This window comes from Vipera ursinii (genome assembly GCF_947247035.1).
Source record: "Vipera ursinii genome assembly, chromosome: 1".
In the NCBI taxonomy this organism is placed as follows: Eukaryota; Metazoa; Chordata; class Lepidosauria; order Squamata; family Viperidae; genus Vipera; species Vipera ursinii.
Genome location: NC_139512.1, coordinates 146,534,882 through 146,550,209, shown reverse-complemented (window position 1 = coordinate 146,550,209; position 15,328 = coordinate 146,534,882). Strand labels below are relative to the sequence as shown.

Below are 15,328 nucleotides of genomic sequence, written 5' to 3'. Positions count from 1 at the left end.
ATTAAAGCAATCATAATTCAAAATGGGCCCCCAATGGGAATCGTAAGTCCTTCTTTATCCCTGCCCTGAACAAACTGAAACCCTGGACTATGAGACTTCAAAGTCAAAAACATTGTGCTCCAAGAGTTTTTTGCCCACAAATGGAAAATAGCTACTTGTAAGGAGCAAAGTTCTCTTTGATAACATATTCTTTCCTGGAATATTCATTAATGTATAGATATTCCCAGAGAGGGGTACACTGATATTACAAGTTCCACAAATCAAGTGTATAAGAATATCCCCAAACCCTCCACCAGTTAACGTAGAAAATCATCTCCAGCACAGGATCTCAGGTGCATTGTCAAGAGACTTAATTAAGATGGTATCCTAACGATAATTGCATAGTATACCATTTTCATTACCAGCTTTATTTTGCTGAAGAACACTCATTCTTTTTGTGGCATTTCGTTTTCCTAGACCAAGAAGCAGTCTCAACTATACAGTATTACATACAAATTCTAGAGCATGCTTTTGATCTTGCTGTCTTTCTGCTATATAAACATGCGTTTAAAAACAAAATAAAAACATCTAGCCTGACTTAACCTTTTTGTAAGTCAAAAAAGTGAGATCCTAAAGTAATATGCAATCAATACTAATCAATCCTGCTTTACAACTACCAGTAGGTTCTGGAAAAAAAGGAATTCATGGCAGCTCTCTCCTGCAAAACCAACTCCTCGGCATAGAGTCCATATAGTTAATGGCAGCCTGTAGTCAAAATATTGAAATGCCTCCTTTTAGTATTATGGCCAATAGGTAAATACGTCATCTTAAATTGTATCATTTCTGAACACTGGTTTACAAAACTGTCTTGCTGGATCTCATATTTTCAAGAGTTCATTTAAGCAATGTCCATTGCCTAGCATACTTCAAAATTACTTTTTTCTGTATTTAAAATTCTTTACAATAGTAAGTATCCTCATAGATTTGAATAATTACAGGCATTTTGCTTCTTTTATATAGAACTGAGAAAGAAACCAACAGATGGAGGGAAACACACCCTATTTCCTCAAAAAGAAGACATGTGTAAGATTGCAGCTTAACTACCTGATTTTTCCACATTTACTCAGAAGTTCCCATGAGGTTTACAGGCACACTTATTTGTAAAGAAGAGTTGGTATTAGTTTTGAGCATACATACCATACCGGTAGATAGAAATCTCAATAATACCTAATCATGAAGATCTACTAAATTTGGATATATTTACTAGATGGACTGACATACCGATTTGATTCCGAAATCTTTGCAAAAGGTATGCCAGCCATGTTTTTCTGAATATAAGATTTTCTGAATCTTAACTTAGGGGTTAAGATTCTGCATGCTTTATAAATAGCTGTACTTATGAGTACAATGGACCTTAGCTGCATTATCTCACAGAAACTGGCAAGTAGAGGATTAAAAAAAAACCTGGGTGCAAAGATTTTAAAGGATCACAGGGCAACCAAACTAGTAAATTTCAAAATCCAAAAAAATATAGCTCAAATATGTTGGCAGGAGAGAAATGGAAATTCTGGACAGGCATAACAAATACGGTAACGATGCTTGCTTACTATTGAGGCAAAGGAGTTTAGATGTGTTCAAGGACACCAGTACACTTTTCCCCAGCTGACTTCTGACATAAAAAAAACCAACAAAACAGCATCCAGTGGCCCTCTGACCAGACAGAAAACCCCCGAGCAGCCTCCTAACTCAGGATTCCTCACTATCCAGTATTTTCTTCCTCACTTTAAAGAGGAACCATGATGTGATGATAAATGTGGATTCGTCGAAATTCCTCCGCGGTAGCAAATCTTCTAGCGGGGAAAAAAAGGAAGGAGGGAACGTGAAGTGCTTAAGCCTCTCTTGATCCTTTCATCCGCCCAGCCCGTCCGGAGTCCACGATCCGCAGCCAAGCAAGCAGACAATCGGCACCAGCTGCGGCTAGCAGCAGCAGTACGTTTTGCCCTCGAGCAACCATCAGCCAGAGATGGAAAAATAAAAATAAAGGCGAGAGACTCTTTCGCGGTCGCCTTTTCCAAAGCACCGTATCGCCCCGCTTGCGTCTTTAGGTCACAGAAACCAAGGGGGGGAAGGAAAAAAAAAAAAAAGGAAAACCACGGTGTCCCGTGCGAAACCTACCGCGCACTTCGTTGGATCTGGAAAAGAGACCAGCCCTGCCCCTCCCCCCTCGGCCTTAGGAAGCTTGGAAGGCGCCAAGCTTCAGCCAAGCCACCCACCCTCCGTTTAAGGCAGGGGTAGGCAACCTCGGCTCTTTTATGACTCATGGACTCCAACTCCCAGAATTCCTGAGGCAGCATAGCTGCCTCAGGAATTCTGGGAGTTGAAGTCCATGAGTCATAAAAGAGCCGAGGTTGCCTACCCCTGGTTGAAGGAGAGATGCAGTTTCGTACCAACAAGCAGATTCATTTCATTATTTTTTTTAAAAAAAAGGGGGAAGAAGTGAACGCGCCCGCTCTTCTTCTTCTTCTTCTTCTTCCGCCGACCCTGCCCTCCCAAAACAGCTGCTCCGACCGATTCACCACCCTGCCACAGGAGCCTCCCAACATCCGTGGCTCAACAACAACAACAACAAAAAGAAAAAAGCCGAGCAGAAAGTTACTGCTGCTCTCCCCCCCCCCCCCCCGGCCTTGCGAGCCGCTGCAAACCAGCCCGGGAGCCCGCGTGGTGGTGCCGCCGCCGCCGCCGCCAGACAAGGGGGCAGACGCGCCTTAGCCAAAGTTACGGGTCGTCCCTTTCTCACGATCTGCCGGAGCCCACCGTCATCACACGTAGACAAGTACCCTCTGCGGTTACACTTCTTTTCCTCCGCCAGCCCTCGCCTTGGAGAGGCGCCGGCATCAGGTAGCTATCGCCTCCTCGCTATTGCCCCCCCCCTTTTTTTTTTTTTTTTTTTTGCGGCTCACCTGCCCAAGAGTCTCGCCTCGCCGTCGCTGCCGCTCGGAGGAAAGACCGGTTTCCCGTCTCCAACTGGATTTCCCCCCCCCCCCGCCGCCCCGATTAAATAGGACACGCCTGACGAGGGAAAATTTCCAACGCGGCCAAAGGAGGCTTCTTCATCTCGCGGATTCCTCGCCCGGCTTTTGCCCTGTTTGCTCGGGGCTTCCCTTTCCCTCCTCTGGGATGGAACCAGAACACCGTTCGCACCTCGGCGGCCGCTGCCGGAGCTGTTACTAATAATATCAGCCACGGCACAGAAGCAAGACAGCGCGGCTAAGGCACGCCCCTTTCCCTCCGGCTCCGCCTCTTAAAAGCACCCAGGGGATTGGCTGGAGCTGAGCTGGAGCCTTTACGTAATCGACCCCCCCTTCTCTCTCTCTCTCTCTCTCTCTCTCTCTCTCTCTCTCTATCTATCTATCTCCCCGCCCAGGGAAGTGAGGCCAGCAAATGGGTTACGCGCGCGGCGGGGGTTGGCTCTGCCTTCTGCGCCCTCCTCCGTCCGCAAAGGAGGGCGGGCCGCCTTCTCCTTCGGGCTGCTGGGATCGTTTACGTAACCGCTCCGCCCTCCGAGCTCTTTGGCGCGGCTTTGGCGCGCCTGGACCATTGAGTCTCCCGGCGGGGGGGAGGGGGACTGAAGCAAATGGGGTTTTTTGGGGGGGGGGCGTCTCTTTCTGTCCCTCTCAAACACACACCCGTCGGTGTAAAGCAGGGGTCTTCAAACTTGGCCCTTTTCTGACTTGTGGACTTCAACTCCCAGAATTCCTTAGCCAGCATGCCTGGCTAAGGAATTCTGGGAGTTGAAGTCCACAAGTCAGAAAAGGGCCAAGTTTGAAGACCTCTGGTGTAAAGCTTGCTTGCTGGCTTGTTTAAAATGGAACCTGCTTCTTTAATGACTCGATGGTCTGAAGTTTTGCCGCGGGATCTAGGAAGGCGCATGGTACACTACAGGGCTATTGCCCCTTGGTTTCGTGGTTAGAAATGCATTCTGTCTGCTACGGGAGGAGCTGGCTTTGGCTTCCCTCCCTTCCCCTTAGGATTGGATCGGGTAGCGCATGATGAGCGGCTTTAAAAAAAATGGGTAAGTGAAGGTTTAGTTCTAAACGCAACAAGCCAAGTTTTCTGCGCCTTCTCCTCGGCAGTTAATCCCAAAGGATTTAGCAAAACTTAATTGCAATAATTACACGTGTATAGCAGCTTTCTACACTGGGATCTTCAGGTTGAGGCCCTCCGGGGATCCTGAACTACATTTCCAATCAACCCAAACAATATAGCCATTGCTAAGGACAATGAAATTTGTCCTGAGGGCTAGGAGGCTGGATACGTGTTTTATAGGTAGAGGTAAAGACTCCTGTGACTTTGTGGATGCATCTGTACTGTTCTGTCAATCATAAAGAGGTGTTTTGCATTGTCTTGCAGAGTGTTTCAGTGTACGACGGTGTATCATGGTTGTCTCTTGCTTTGGCTCTTGTTCCTTTTTTGTTTGCCACCAATGTAAAAATCTCTACCTGAAAAGTTTTGAACTGTTGTGAACATAATGTGACTTCCTTGTTGGGATAAGGGGCCATGGGTACATAAATTCACAGAGATACCGTAACTGTCAGCTGGTGATCAGTGCCCTAATCCTAACCCATTTGGCAGGGAAGAAAAAGAGTGAAAGCTGAAATAAGCAGATGTAATCTATTGGTGAGGAGAATTTGCTGGCAAGCAAAAAGGGACCAGGAGCTTCTTTTTTTGTAACCCTAATTAATTTTTGTTACTCGTCCCAGCTTCTGCCAACCTAGCAGTTCGAAAGCACCTAAAACTGCAAGTAGAAAAATAGGGACCACTAGGGTGGGAAGGTAACAGCGTTCCGTGCGCCTTTGGCGTCTAGTCATGCCGGCCACATGACCACGGAGACGTCCTCGGACAAGCGCTGGCTCTTCAGCTTTGAAACGGAGATGAGTACCAGCCCCTAGAGTCGGAAACGACTAGCACTCATGTGCAGGGGAACCTTTACCTTTACCTAATTAATTTTTTGAAGCCAGCCATGATGGGCAAGTGCTTCTGGGTTCCTTAAATAAGTAGCCCCTTCACACTTGGTGACTGTATCCATGCAGTTTTGCTGGCAATGTTATAGAAATTGTTTGCCACTGCCTTCCAAATGTTTTGGGACCCTCCATCAAGTCTACAACCCTGATATCTCCTGGTGCTTTCTCAAGGATTAATCAAGACTGACCCTGCCTGCCTACCTGCCAAAGTGAAACAGCATTGGCCAATGCTGCCACCTGCTGAGATGGTTCGTTTTAGTTAATTAAAATTAATATGAGTGTTTTCTCTACAAAGCTTGGAAGAAATAGCAAGCTGTGACAACACATCAGAATCAGGTTGTACAACCAGAGGCATTTCTCATTTCCCCAAATGAAAAATTATTTAAATTACACATAAAAAGTAATAAAGATGAAGAGACCACCGCCTTTGTGTTGTTGGAAAAGGAATAGAAAAAAATCTAGGATAGCTCTAATACCTTGCTTGTCTCATTGTTCCAGTTTGTGGAAGTCATCCCCACATAAGAGCTTAAAGAGTTTCTTTAAAATAAAACTTTCAGGATTTTTTTAAATGCAGTAGCATTAGCTTCATGAAAGGGTGTTGTTGGTTTTTTGACACTTCACAAGCCATATTGGTGGCTGCAGCATCAAGGGCAGGATCTGCAGTATTATAGGAATATTAGCTGACTTCCATTAAGCATGGCAGAAAGAGTGATGGGTATTAAATCAGATTCTAGCCTGAATCAATTCATCAAGTGGTAAATTAGAAACTCTGCAAGCATTAGCTATATCCCCATTAAATATTACACAAAGATTTTGAAAAATAGACTAATAGTTTGAGACTGTACACTTTTCGGATTTACTTTTAAATGTTTTTTTCACCATTTTTTCAAAATGGCAGCCTTCCTGAAGTAGCTTTCAGCTAAGACAAAGCTATTCAGTAACAATAGCAGGGTCCTATAACTGTAGATCCATTTTAAAGCGCATTTAAGAGTTTAAAATTAAATGAGTGTTATTCATATTAACACAGAAATAGGTCCCACCGAGTGCAATAAACCTTAGTCCCTAGTAAGTCACCATTCAATTAGAGTTACTGACTTACTGTTCCATTCAAGTGGAGCACTTAAAATGCAGGAGGAACACCCAAAGTTTAATTGCAGTTAAGCTGCCAGCCTTCCCTTTTCCATGAGGTAGAGGAAAAGCCAGATAATTCTGCAAAAAGGCCAAGCTTGTGTGGAAAAAAATGGTTAATTTCGTCTATTTATTTAGACAGGTTGACCTTTATGGATTGTAGGTCATTTTTTCCTACAAAACAAAATATGTTCAAATGTTTGCTTTCTACATCTGTAAACATGTGAAGCTCTATACAGAGGTGACAGATCCAACAAAGATAATATTTTTTATTAACTTTGGGATGTAGTCACTTGGATTGTTTCCTAGGGTTGCAAAGCATTATGGTTCCAGATTAAGCATTACCATATCAGTGCCAGTTGCTAAATGATTACTATAGGTAGATCTAAAATTCATTAGTTTATATTTAGCAAAATATGTACTAACTCACAATCATATTGAGATACATCTGTGGGTCTGCAAACATTCTGATCAAAACATTGTATTTGAATGCGCCCAAGGATGTATCCCAATGAAAATCCTCCTTTTTCTTTTTTCAACAATATGGCATTTTAGCTATATAAATAAGCTTATAAAGATGCAATAGCAAAATATAAATTACTGTGAATTCTAGCCCTTTTGCATGGAAGCCAACTGGGGGATTTGGGGCCAGTCGCTCTTTCTAGGAAAAAGGCCAGGGCAAACCACTTCCAAAATTGGACTTGTTTACAGTTGCCAGGAATTAAAATTCTTTGAGAGAGAAAAGGAGAAAGGGAGGGAGGGAGGAAGAAGGAAGGAAGGAAGGAAGGAAGGAAGGAAGGAAGGAAGGAAGGAAGGAAGGAAGGAAGGAAGGAAGGAAGAAGAAGCATTCTGGGGTAATATTAGTGTAGAGTTCTTCCTAGGATGTGCTGTTCTGAACTAATGGAATGTATTTGATTCCTTCTAGATTAATAATTTTCACATAAGATCAGCTGCAAAATAAAACCTATAACCTTAAAAGCCTACATATCATTCTGTTAAACTGTGGAAAGAAATTTTAGGACCAAGGCTATATATTCACTTTTACAACTTATCCTAATATTTTTTAAAAAATTTCGTCAGCAGAATTTTTAAAATATTCTTTGCTGAAAATACCACATCATTATTTTCAATACATTTTGTCAGCTGCTGAATTTCAGATAATCAGTTTTATATATGTATACAAAACAAAAGTATTTGTTCATAGTCTACTATTGTACTACAGAATATGTTGGGTTTTTTTTGGCCTACCCTTTGTGCTTTTCCTGGTGATATAGAGTGGGTAGGTGTCTCCAGTAATTTATTCTCATAACAAACTGTGAGGTAGATTATCCTGAGAGGGAGTGATTCACCCAGTCACCCAGCAGTTTTTGCAGTTAAGTAGCAGCCTGGACATGAATCTCTTCGTTTGGAGTTCCAACACAAAAGACAATGTTACTAATTCAGATTATTAATTCTGATCGCATTCTTTCTTTTTTATCCCACAAAAATAAAAATGTACATTAGAAGGTTGAAGTAACCTTGTATTGCGATATTTTAATGAAATGTATTCCTCCAATGTCCATTCCACAAATCTTATACTTTTTTAAAAAAAAGCAAGACCAGACACTCAGTCTACCGTTCTAAGGCTGCAGTGGCTGTGCGCAATGATGAACTACATACTTTGGGCAGTAATCCAGTTCTTTCAAGACTACAGGGTTTTTTTCTAAGACTCTCATCAGAGAATACTATCTAGTCTGTGTGATTTATTGCAATATAATATCTTAGCTATTTTCTTAGGCTCTTCAGTGCTGTACATCTCACCTTTATCATCTCTGAAGTATAAATCCAGAATACAGTGTTGAGGGACGGGAGAAGGAAAAAGAAGAGGAAACCAATATAATGTACAATGAGGTTAAAAGACAAGTTTAAATATTGGCCTGCTTTCTTGGGTTCCTTTACCTTTCTATTTTAGAGTCTCCTTCACCCACACCCTTCGGTCCTTCACAACCTGTTGGTTTTGTTAAATGTTTTGGTATCAGATAAAAAAGATAAAAGATAATGCACCACCAAATTGTTTAAAGTAGAAAGTTTAAAAGTACACCCAGAAATAAACATCTGTCCCTCATGTCTATGGAGACTCTTAATCACCTAGGTCATGGTTATCCCAAAGATGCTTTTCCAAAAGGCAACTGGGCTTTCTTGGTTTTTCCTTGAAAATATTTCATTTCGCATCTGAGAAGCTCCCTCAGTTCAGAACATAGAATTACCTTAGATTCTATGCAAGACACAATGGCTGAGAGAACAGTATGCTTTTTTTGAGTGGAAGATAGAGGAAGTCCATCATCTGTCATTTAATCTTCACAAGTAACTAACAGGAGTGTCAAACCCAATGACAACTTTCAAAGAGAAAGAAAATACAAATGTAGACCTGAAGTGAAAAACTCCAATAACTAATCAGAATGCATAATATTTTCCTCTTGACAGCTATTAGACACCAGATGTGTACCTAAGTGTCTTCCATCACACATTATTCTCTCATGTGGCTTGATCAGAATGATCCCTCCCTCCCTCCTCAACTGAAGGCCATAAAGTATCAAATAGACACAAGGATTTTAGTAGTTTCCCTCTTGACAGCATCAAATACATTTGCTTATTGCTTATACATGTCATGTGTAACTCTACTAATCTCTTTAATGGTGAAAAACATTTTTTCAGATAGAATGTCAATGAGAGACTAAAGCAATCTCTCCAGTTCTATGAAACTGGTTCATTTTATCAACAAGACATTCTTTTTAAGTCATATCTTCTTAGCTGGGGGATTCTGGGAGTTAAAATTCACACATCTTAACCTTCCCAAGTTTGGAAAACACTGGTTTTGTGTATTCAGGATATTCGAGATGGTCTCTGCTCTGAATCTAATACAATATCTACAGTATCTATATATAACTATATCCATCCATATCTATCTATGCTGTATATGATCCTGATGTGACCCACCAAATCCTAGTTCAAATTTTTCCATGTTGGTGAATATGTGGCCCTTAAATAATGCCAGGCATACTAAGAAGACATTTATGTCATCATATGTCCTCTTTATCACAAGCTATAACTTGATTCCCTCTAGATATCTTGTATTGTCACTTCCTTTTCCCCAACCCGTGGTCACAGTGATCGGATGGACAGGGAAGAGATTTCTTCAGAATCTGTCTCACCCCCTTCTCTTCCTCTTAAACAGGCAATAGTATTTTCTTTTTAATAGAAACTGTAAAAGAACTTCCTATTTTAATATATTATCTTTTTTTCCCCAGAGGGATCAGGAAGGTTTACAGAATCAAGAAGGTTTGCAAGTTTGAACTCTGAGAACACAAGAATAGCGAGTGAAGTTTTCAAACCCAAAAACTCTGTGAAGCTCGCCCACTCTTAGACTGGAATAACAAAAAATATGAATGTACAAGTAATGTTTGCTAATGATTTTTTTAAAAAATGATAATCTGCAACTGGTTATTCCATAATACAGGGCTTTTCAACCTTTTCACCCATTGTACCACTTTTAGGATATGGCAACATCCGAGTACCACCAGTCGCCTAGCAAGGTGTCAAAAACTTGATGACCAAAAAAAAAGGAAAAAAGTTATGAAGTACAGGTAGTCCTCAACTTACAAGAGTTCGCTTAGTAACTGTTTGAAGTTACAATGGCACTGAAAAAAGTTTCCCCCGAGCCACAGCAGAACAAGACACCTGCCTACCCACCCGGCAGTGCTCTTCCTCCTGCCAGAGGTTTTCATTGTGAGCATTTCTGTTGAGGATTGGGGGCAGGGGGGGTGTCTGGTTTTTATTTTCCCCCCACTCTGCTGGGTGGTTGCAACAGATCACTTCACATGATCCTGGGACACTGTGACCATCATAAATATGAATCAGTTGCCAAGCATCTGAATGTAAATCACAAGAGCCTGGAGATGCTGCAACATTCCAGCTGATCGATGCTTCTTCTGGGCTCAGCAGAAGCGCTAGGATCAGCGCCAAGCTCCAGCTGGAGCCTAGTGGTGACCCTGGCGCTTCCGCTGAGCCCTGACAGCCCTGCAGCTCCAGCTGTCTCTCGCTCAGGCTTGTGCGGTGCTGCCACCGGTTCAGCTCATTCCCCTCCCCCGCTAACCCACTTTTCTAGGATGGTCACGTACCACCTGCCAGGTGCCAGTGTACCACAGGTGGTACCTGTACCGCTGGTTGAAAAGCCCTGCCATAATATACAGTATGTTTCGGTCACCACAATGTAAAAAAGTGGTTCAGTCTCTGGAAAGAGTGCAGAGAAGAGCAGCAAAAATGATCAGAGGCTTGATCAGAGCCTAAAACATAAAGAATGCTTGCTGGAATTGTGTATGCCCAATTTAATGAAAAGAAGGACTAGGAGTGACATGATAGTAGTGTTCCAATACCTCAGGAGTTGCCACAAAGAAGAGAGAGTCAAGCTATTCTCTAAAGCACCTAAAGGCAAGACAAGAAGCAATGGATGGAAACTGACCAAAGAGAGAAGGAACAACTTGCCTCCAGAAGTTGTGAATGCTCCAACCCTGGAAGTTTTTAAGAAGAGATTGGACAATCATTTGTCTGAAATGGTATAGGGTTTCCTGCCTAAGCAGAGGGTTGGACTAGAAGACCTCCAAGGTCCCTTTCAACTATTCTGTTTCTTTTCATTCCATTTCCCTATAATAAATGGCATTGCTTTGAAAGACATCCCAGTGCAGCAGTGGAGATAGGGGGGAGGAAGAGCGAGAGAACGGAGGGCAGTGGAGGTGGAGAGAAGAGTGCATGGCAGGGAAAAGGGTAGGGCTTGAGGAATAAGGGCCTCCTCCTCCTCCCCCCCCGTCATGTGGTTGTCCCCTCTGTTGCTCTTGTGAGAAGCATGCACAAGCAGCTCCATTTGGTGAGTTATCTTGTACAGCTAATTGTCCCACATGGAATAGTGACCAGGAAGATTTGTCTCCCAGTGAATCACCCGGTGGGAGGCAATGGGAGGAGGACTGGAGGATGAGGGGTGGGGAGAGGTAACAGTGAAGGGAAATCCAAGACTCGGAGCCTGTGGTGCAGCCAGGCCTAGGTAGCTGTGGCAGTGAGATGGGGCCATAAGGCCTACGGTTAGTCAGCTGGGGCAGGGAGGGCTGCAATGAAGTTGCCACGCCAATGTGTCCATAGCCAATTATCCTAGACCAGGGGTAGGCAACCTTGGCTCTTTTATGACTCGTGGACTTCAACTCCCAGAATTCCTGAGCCATAAAAGAGCCAAGGTTGCCTACCCCTGTCCTAGACCATACTGTTTATTTTCCCCACTGGCCAAGCCATCATTTTATTTGCCATTTCATGTGCCCTGACTTGCTAATTTATTTCCTTAGCTAACTTCCCAAAACAATGAACAATAATTTATTTATTTATTTTATTATATTTATAATAATAATAATACCTCCTTTATTCATTCATTGCATAGCAAGATCTCTCAAACTTCTTTTCTGATAGACTACTGTCCTCCTCACTTCCAGAGTGATGATACTTTATTAATAATGAATACAGGCTACATTTATAAGATTTCTAAGGCTGCTGTTCCAGTAGACGTGGAACAAAGAGGCCAAACAGTACTCAAGAATTAGAAAAGCCAAAGGAAACTCAATGTAATGTACTCAAAATTGGTCAAACATAAAGAACCGAGACAATAATAAAAGATCTGCACAAAAGATAAGTTCTAGAAATAAATATAGGGGGAAAAGAACTATGGGAGTTTCCCTCATAGCAAAGATGTGTTACTTGGAGTGATTTGATTTCAGTGGAATATAAACTGGCTTTTGGAAGTCAGATATTGAATAGGAAGTCAATACTACAGTTTCAATAGTCTTGAAAACTTATGTAGGTTTGCACAGCATAATACACTAAGCCAACCAATAATGATAGGGTAGACTTAGTTAGATTCAACCATTGTAGTTTGTAAATTATGGGTTATGGCTTCACATCAGCCATGTACCCCAACCATTTGTGATTCAACATTTTAAAAAACTATGACTTAAAACTGTGTTTTAACTGAGCCAAAGAGCTCAGTCCTTGCAAAGACTGTTTAAAAGTTTTAGGATCTCTGTACTACCAATGTCTCCAACAAGTTGAGAGCAGAAAATTTTATAAAGTCAAAAGATATGGAGCCAGAAACATTAAAGTTAGGAATGCACATTTTATATAAAAAATGTTCTTGAAGCTGATGTTTATGTGGAAAAGAAATAAAGACAATCTTTATTTAGGAAATAACATGATGTTAGGAAAGCCCATGTTGAAAGCCACAGTTGCATAAATCTGTATACAGCTAAGCCTCTGTAGTATGCTCTCTTCCGTTTTGGAGAAAGACCAGGTCAGGTAAACAGTTGAACAACACGGATCAGAGTCAGAACAGAAAAGAGAACTCATTTGAGAAAGGAAGTGATGAAAGCTTTCAGAATATCCAGATAACCAATAGGAGGCGCGTTTTCTAGAGATACGCAAAGTGAGTCTTTTAGAAAGGAATGGATATAAATGTGGTCCTTCTGCCAACTATCTCTATGTCTATTGCTCCTAGAAATCACTAAGTGCATAGATACAGAATGCTGGTACCTGTACTGTTGAATTCTACATTCTAATCTATTTTAACCACAGGATAATTTATAATTATCTTGTCAGTAAGTAGAAATTCTATGTTACATAATTACTTATTCTTTAATTTCTCCCATGGTATTTGGGATTCAGAACACTGAGTATAATGTGAGTCTCTGATCAATGACATTTTTGAGCCATATTTTTACTTCTGGCAATACAGTGCTTATCACTGACTTCTATAATAGAGAAAGCATTTGACTTTCATTGCATACACATAGATTCAAAGAAAAGATTATCTGTTGAATGTGCACTATTATTATTTTTCCTTTTGAAAACCTGTATATTTATGAGATACTCTTTTATGTTTAAAAACAGACTGTCTGGTATTGAAAAGAAGCCACCTTCAAGGAATAGCAGGAGGCTAATTTACTTATTACCATATTTCTCTATGTTCAATCAAAATTTCATCTCTGGAGTAAAAGATTTATCACCTATTTCTTCCCAATATGCATTTTCATTTGTATAACTGACAGCTTGAAGAGTATCTGGGTATCTGAGTTTCCTTCCAATCAAAGCACCCATCTCTGTGACATTTATTACAAGTTTATTACTTCCACACTCATCTTGGCAAAATTCTTGCCATCTTTGTGGGAGTGTCAAAAACATAGTTTTCCATTACCTGTGGCTGTCATTAATTTTTTTCTCGCTTCTTGGTTAGAACAGTTTTTCAAAGACAAACCAGAAGCATAAAATATACAGACCAATTAAAGGGAGGAGAAACTAATTTAGCAGAATGGAAGAGAAGTTTTGTTTCCCTCCCAAACTGATTTTCTTCAAATTGTTGTAAAATTATTCTTTTTTTTAAATCACTCCTGTTCTATAAAAACAGTGATTTATTTGAAAACAGAAAAGATAAGATTAAAAAGCTGAGAAAACAACAAGGTAGTCTTTGATCCAGAGAGTTACATAAGCAATATGCTGGTATGATCTAGAAAATCATCCCAAGAACAGTACAAAAGAGTTGATTGAGATTGAGAACTAGGCAAAGAGATCAGTTATTTGCAGCTATCTGAGAAATGTTGCTTGCAATGTACTGTACAACAACAAATAGAAGTTCTTGGTCCTGCAATGACTTGAGGAGGCATAGGGTTCATAGTCTGCACTTTTCAACCTCTCCCCTCAAAAATCTTTGGGGAGGCTTAGCTAGGTCCTCTAAGGCAGCTGCTACATTCTCTGCAACACTGCCTGTTCCAGTTTTTTCTAGTTCAGTTGTGTTAAGGAATTTGTTGTGCAGAGGTCTCCTTGTGCTACCAAAGAGTTGCACAGACAAGGAAGGGTACTGAGAGCAGTAAGAGTCACACACAGGAGTACACTGAGTTGTAAAAGCAAAAAGTATTTTACTTTGAGCTGGTGTAAAAACAAAAATGCACAGTCAAAAATAAACAGTCCAAGTAGCAATCCAAATACAAAGTCTTCTTACTGGTCCAGAGGTCAATACACAGTTCAGGTAACAGAGCAAAAACAGTAACAGTAGAAAGCAGTGAATTCAGAGAGAGAAAGAAGCTACGTTACTAGCTCCCTCTTATGGCCATGAGAACACTTACACACCCATTGGCCAATTAACTTCTTAAAGACATAATATCATTATGGTTAATATATTTTCAACCCAACATTGTAGGCTAACACCATATGCCTAATATTCCCCCCTTTGGGTAGAATAATATATAACTCTTACAATCTTATGCACATTTTTTCACAATTAGCATTGTGTTTCACAGCACTTTGTACCTTCGTAAAATGGTCTGCAATATTTACATCAGATGAACAATACTCTAGCTGTATTAATTTATCTTTGACACATTGTCTGACATTTAAATAACGAAGATCAGTATGTTTAGATCTTGTTCTTACTGCAGCATTATTTGCCATCTTTATCGCAGCTTGATTGTCCTCATACACAATAAATGGATCATTTACATTTAAACCCATATCTAACAATAATTGTTTGTACACTAGCAGTTCTGTACATAACACTGATAGATATGAAAATTCAGCCTCCATTGTAGATAAGCTTATGTGTTTTTGTCTAATGGACTTCCATCCAATTAAAGAATCACCCAACATTATAGCCAACCCTGAAGTAGATTTACGAGTGCTTGTATCAGAGGCAAAACTCGCATCTGCATATGCAGTGAGGATTAACTCACGATTTGGCTCTAAATATAACGAGTACTGAATAGTCTGTTTCAAATACCTTAATACTCGTTTAGCTGATTGCCAGTGTCTAACAGTTGGATTATTGTTATACCTAGCCAATTGGTTTACACAGTAAGAAATATCAGGTCTAGTCCAATTACTAAGTTACATAAGGCTTCCTATCAAAGATTGGTACATAGCCTTATCAAATACAGGACTCTCAACATTAGTGTCCTTAAAATCCATAGCCATCGGAGTTTTTGCTGGTTTACACATTTCCATATTGTATCTCTTTAATAACTGAGATATTTTACTGGCTTGCGACACCTTAAAACCCCAATTCGTTTTCACAATATCTAACCCCAAATAGTGGCTTATTTCTCCAAGATTTCTAATTGTGAATTTATTTTGCAATCTTGAAA

The 15,328-nt window shown here is 40.8% G+C and overlaps 1 protein-coding gene across 4 annotated transcripts in view; it reads right to left on the bottom strand.

Moving 5' to 3' along the window:
• Nucleotides 1–3,195, bottom strand: part of GALNT13 (polypeptide N-acetylgalactosaminyltransferase 13) — a 238,940-nt gene extending 235,745 nt beyond the window's left edge. For all 4 annotated transcript variants that reach the window (XM_083350454.1, XM_083350456.1, XM_083350457.1 and 1 more), the window contains exon 1: nucleotides 2,940–3,195. The gene's annotated coding sequence lies outside the window, so the exon portion shown is untranslated. The remainder of the gene's footprint in view (nucleotides 1–2,939) is intronic.
• Between the last annotated feature and the right edge of the window lie 12,133 nt (nucleotides 3,196–15,328).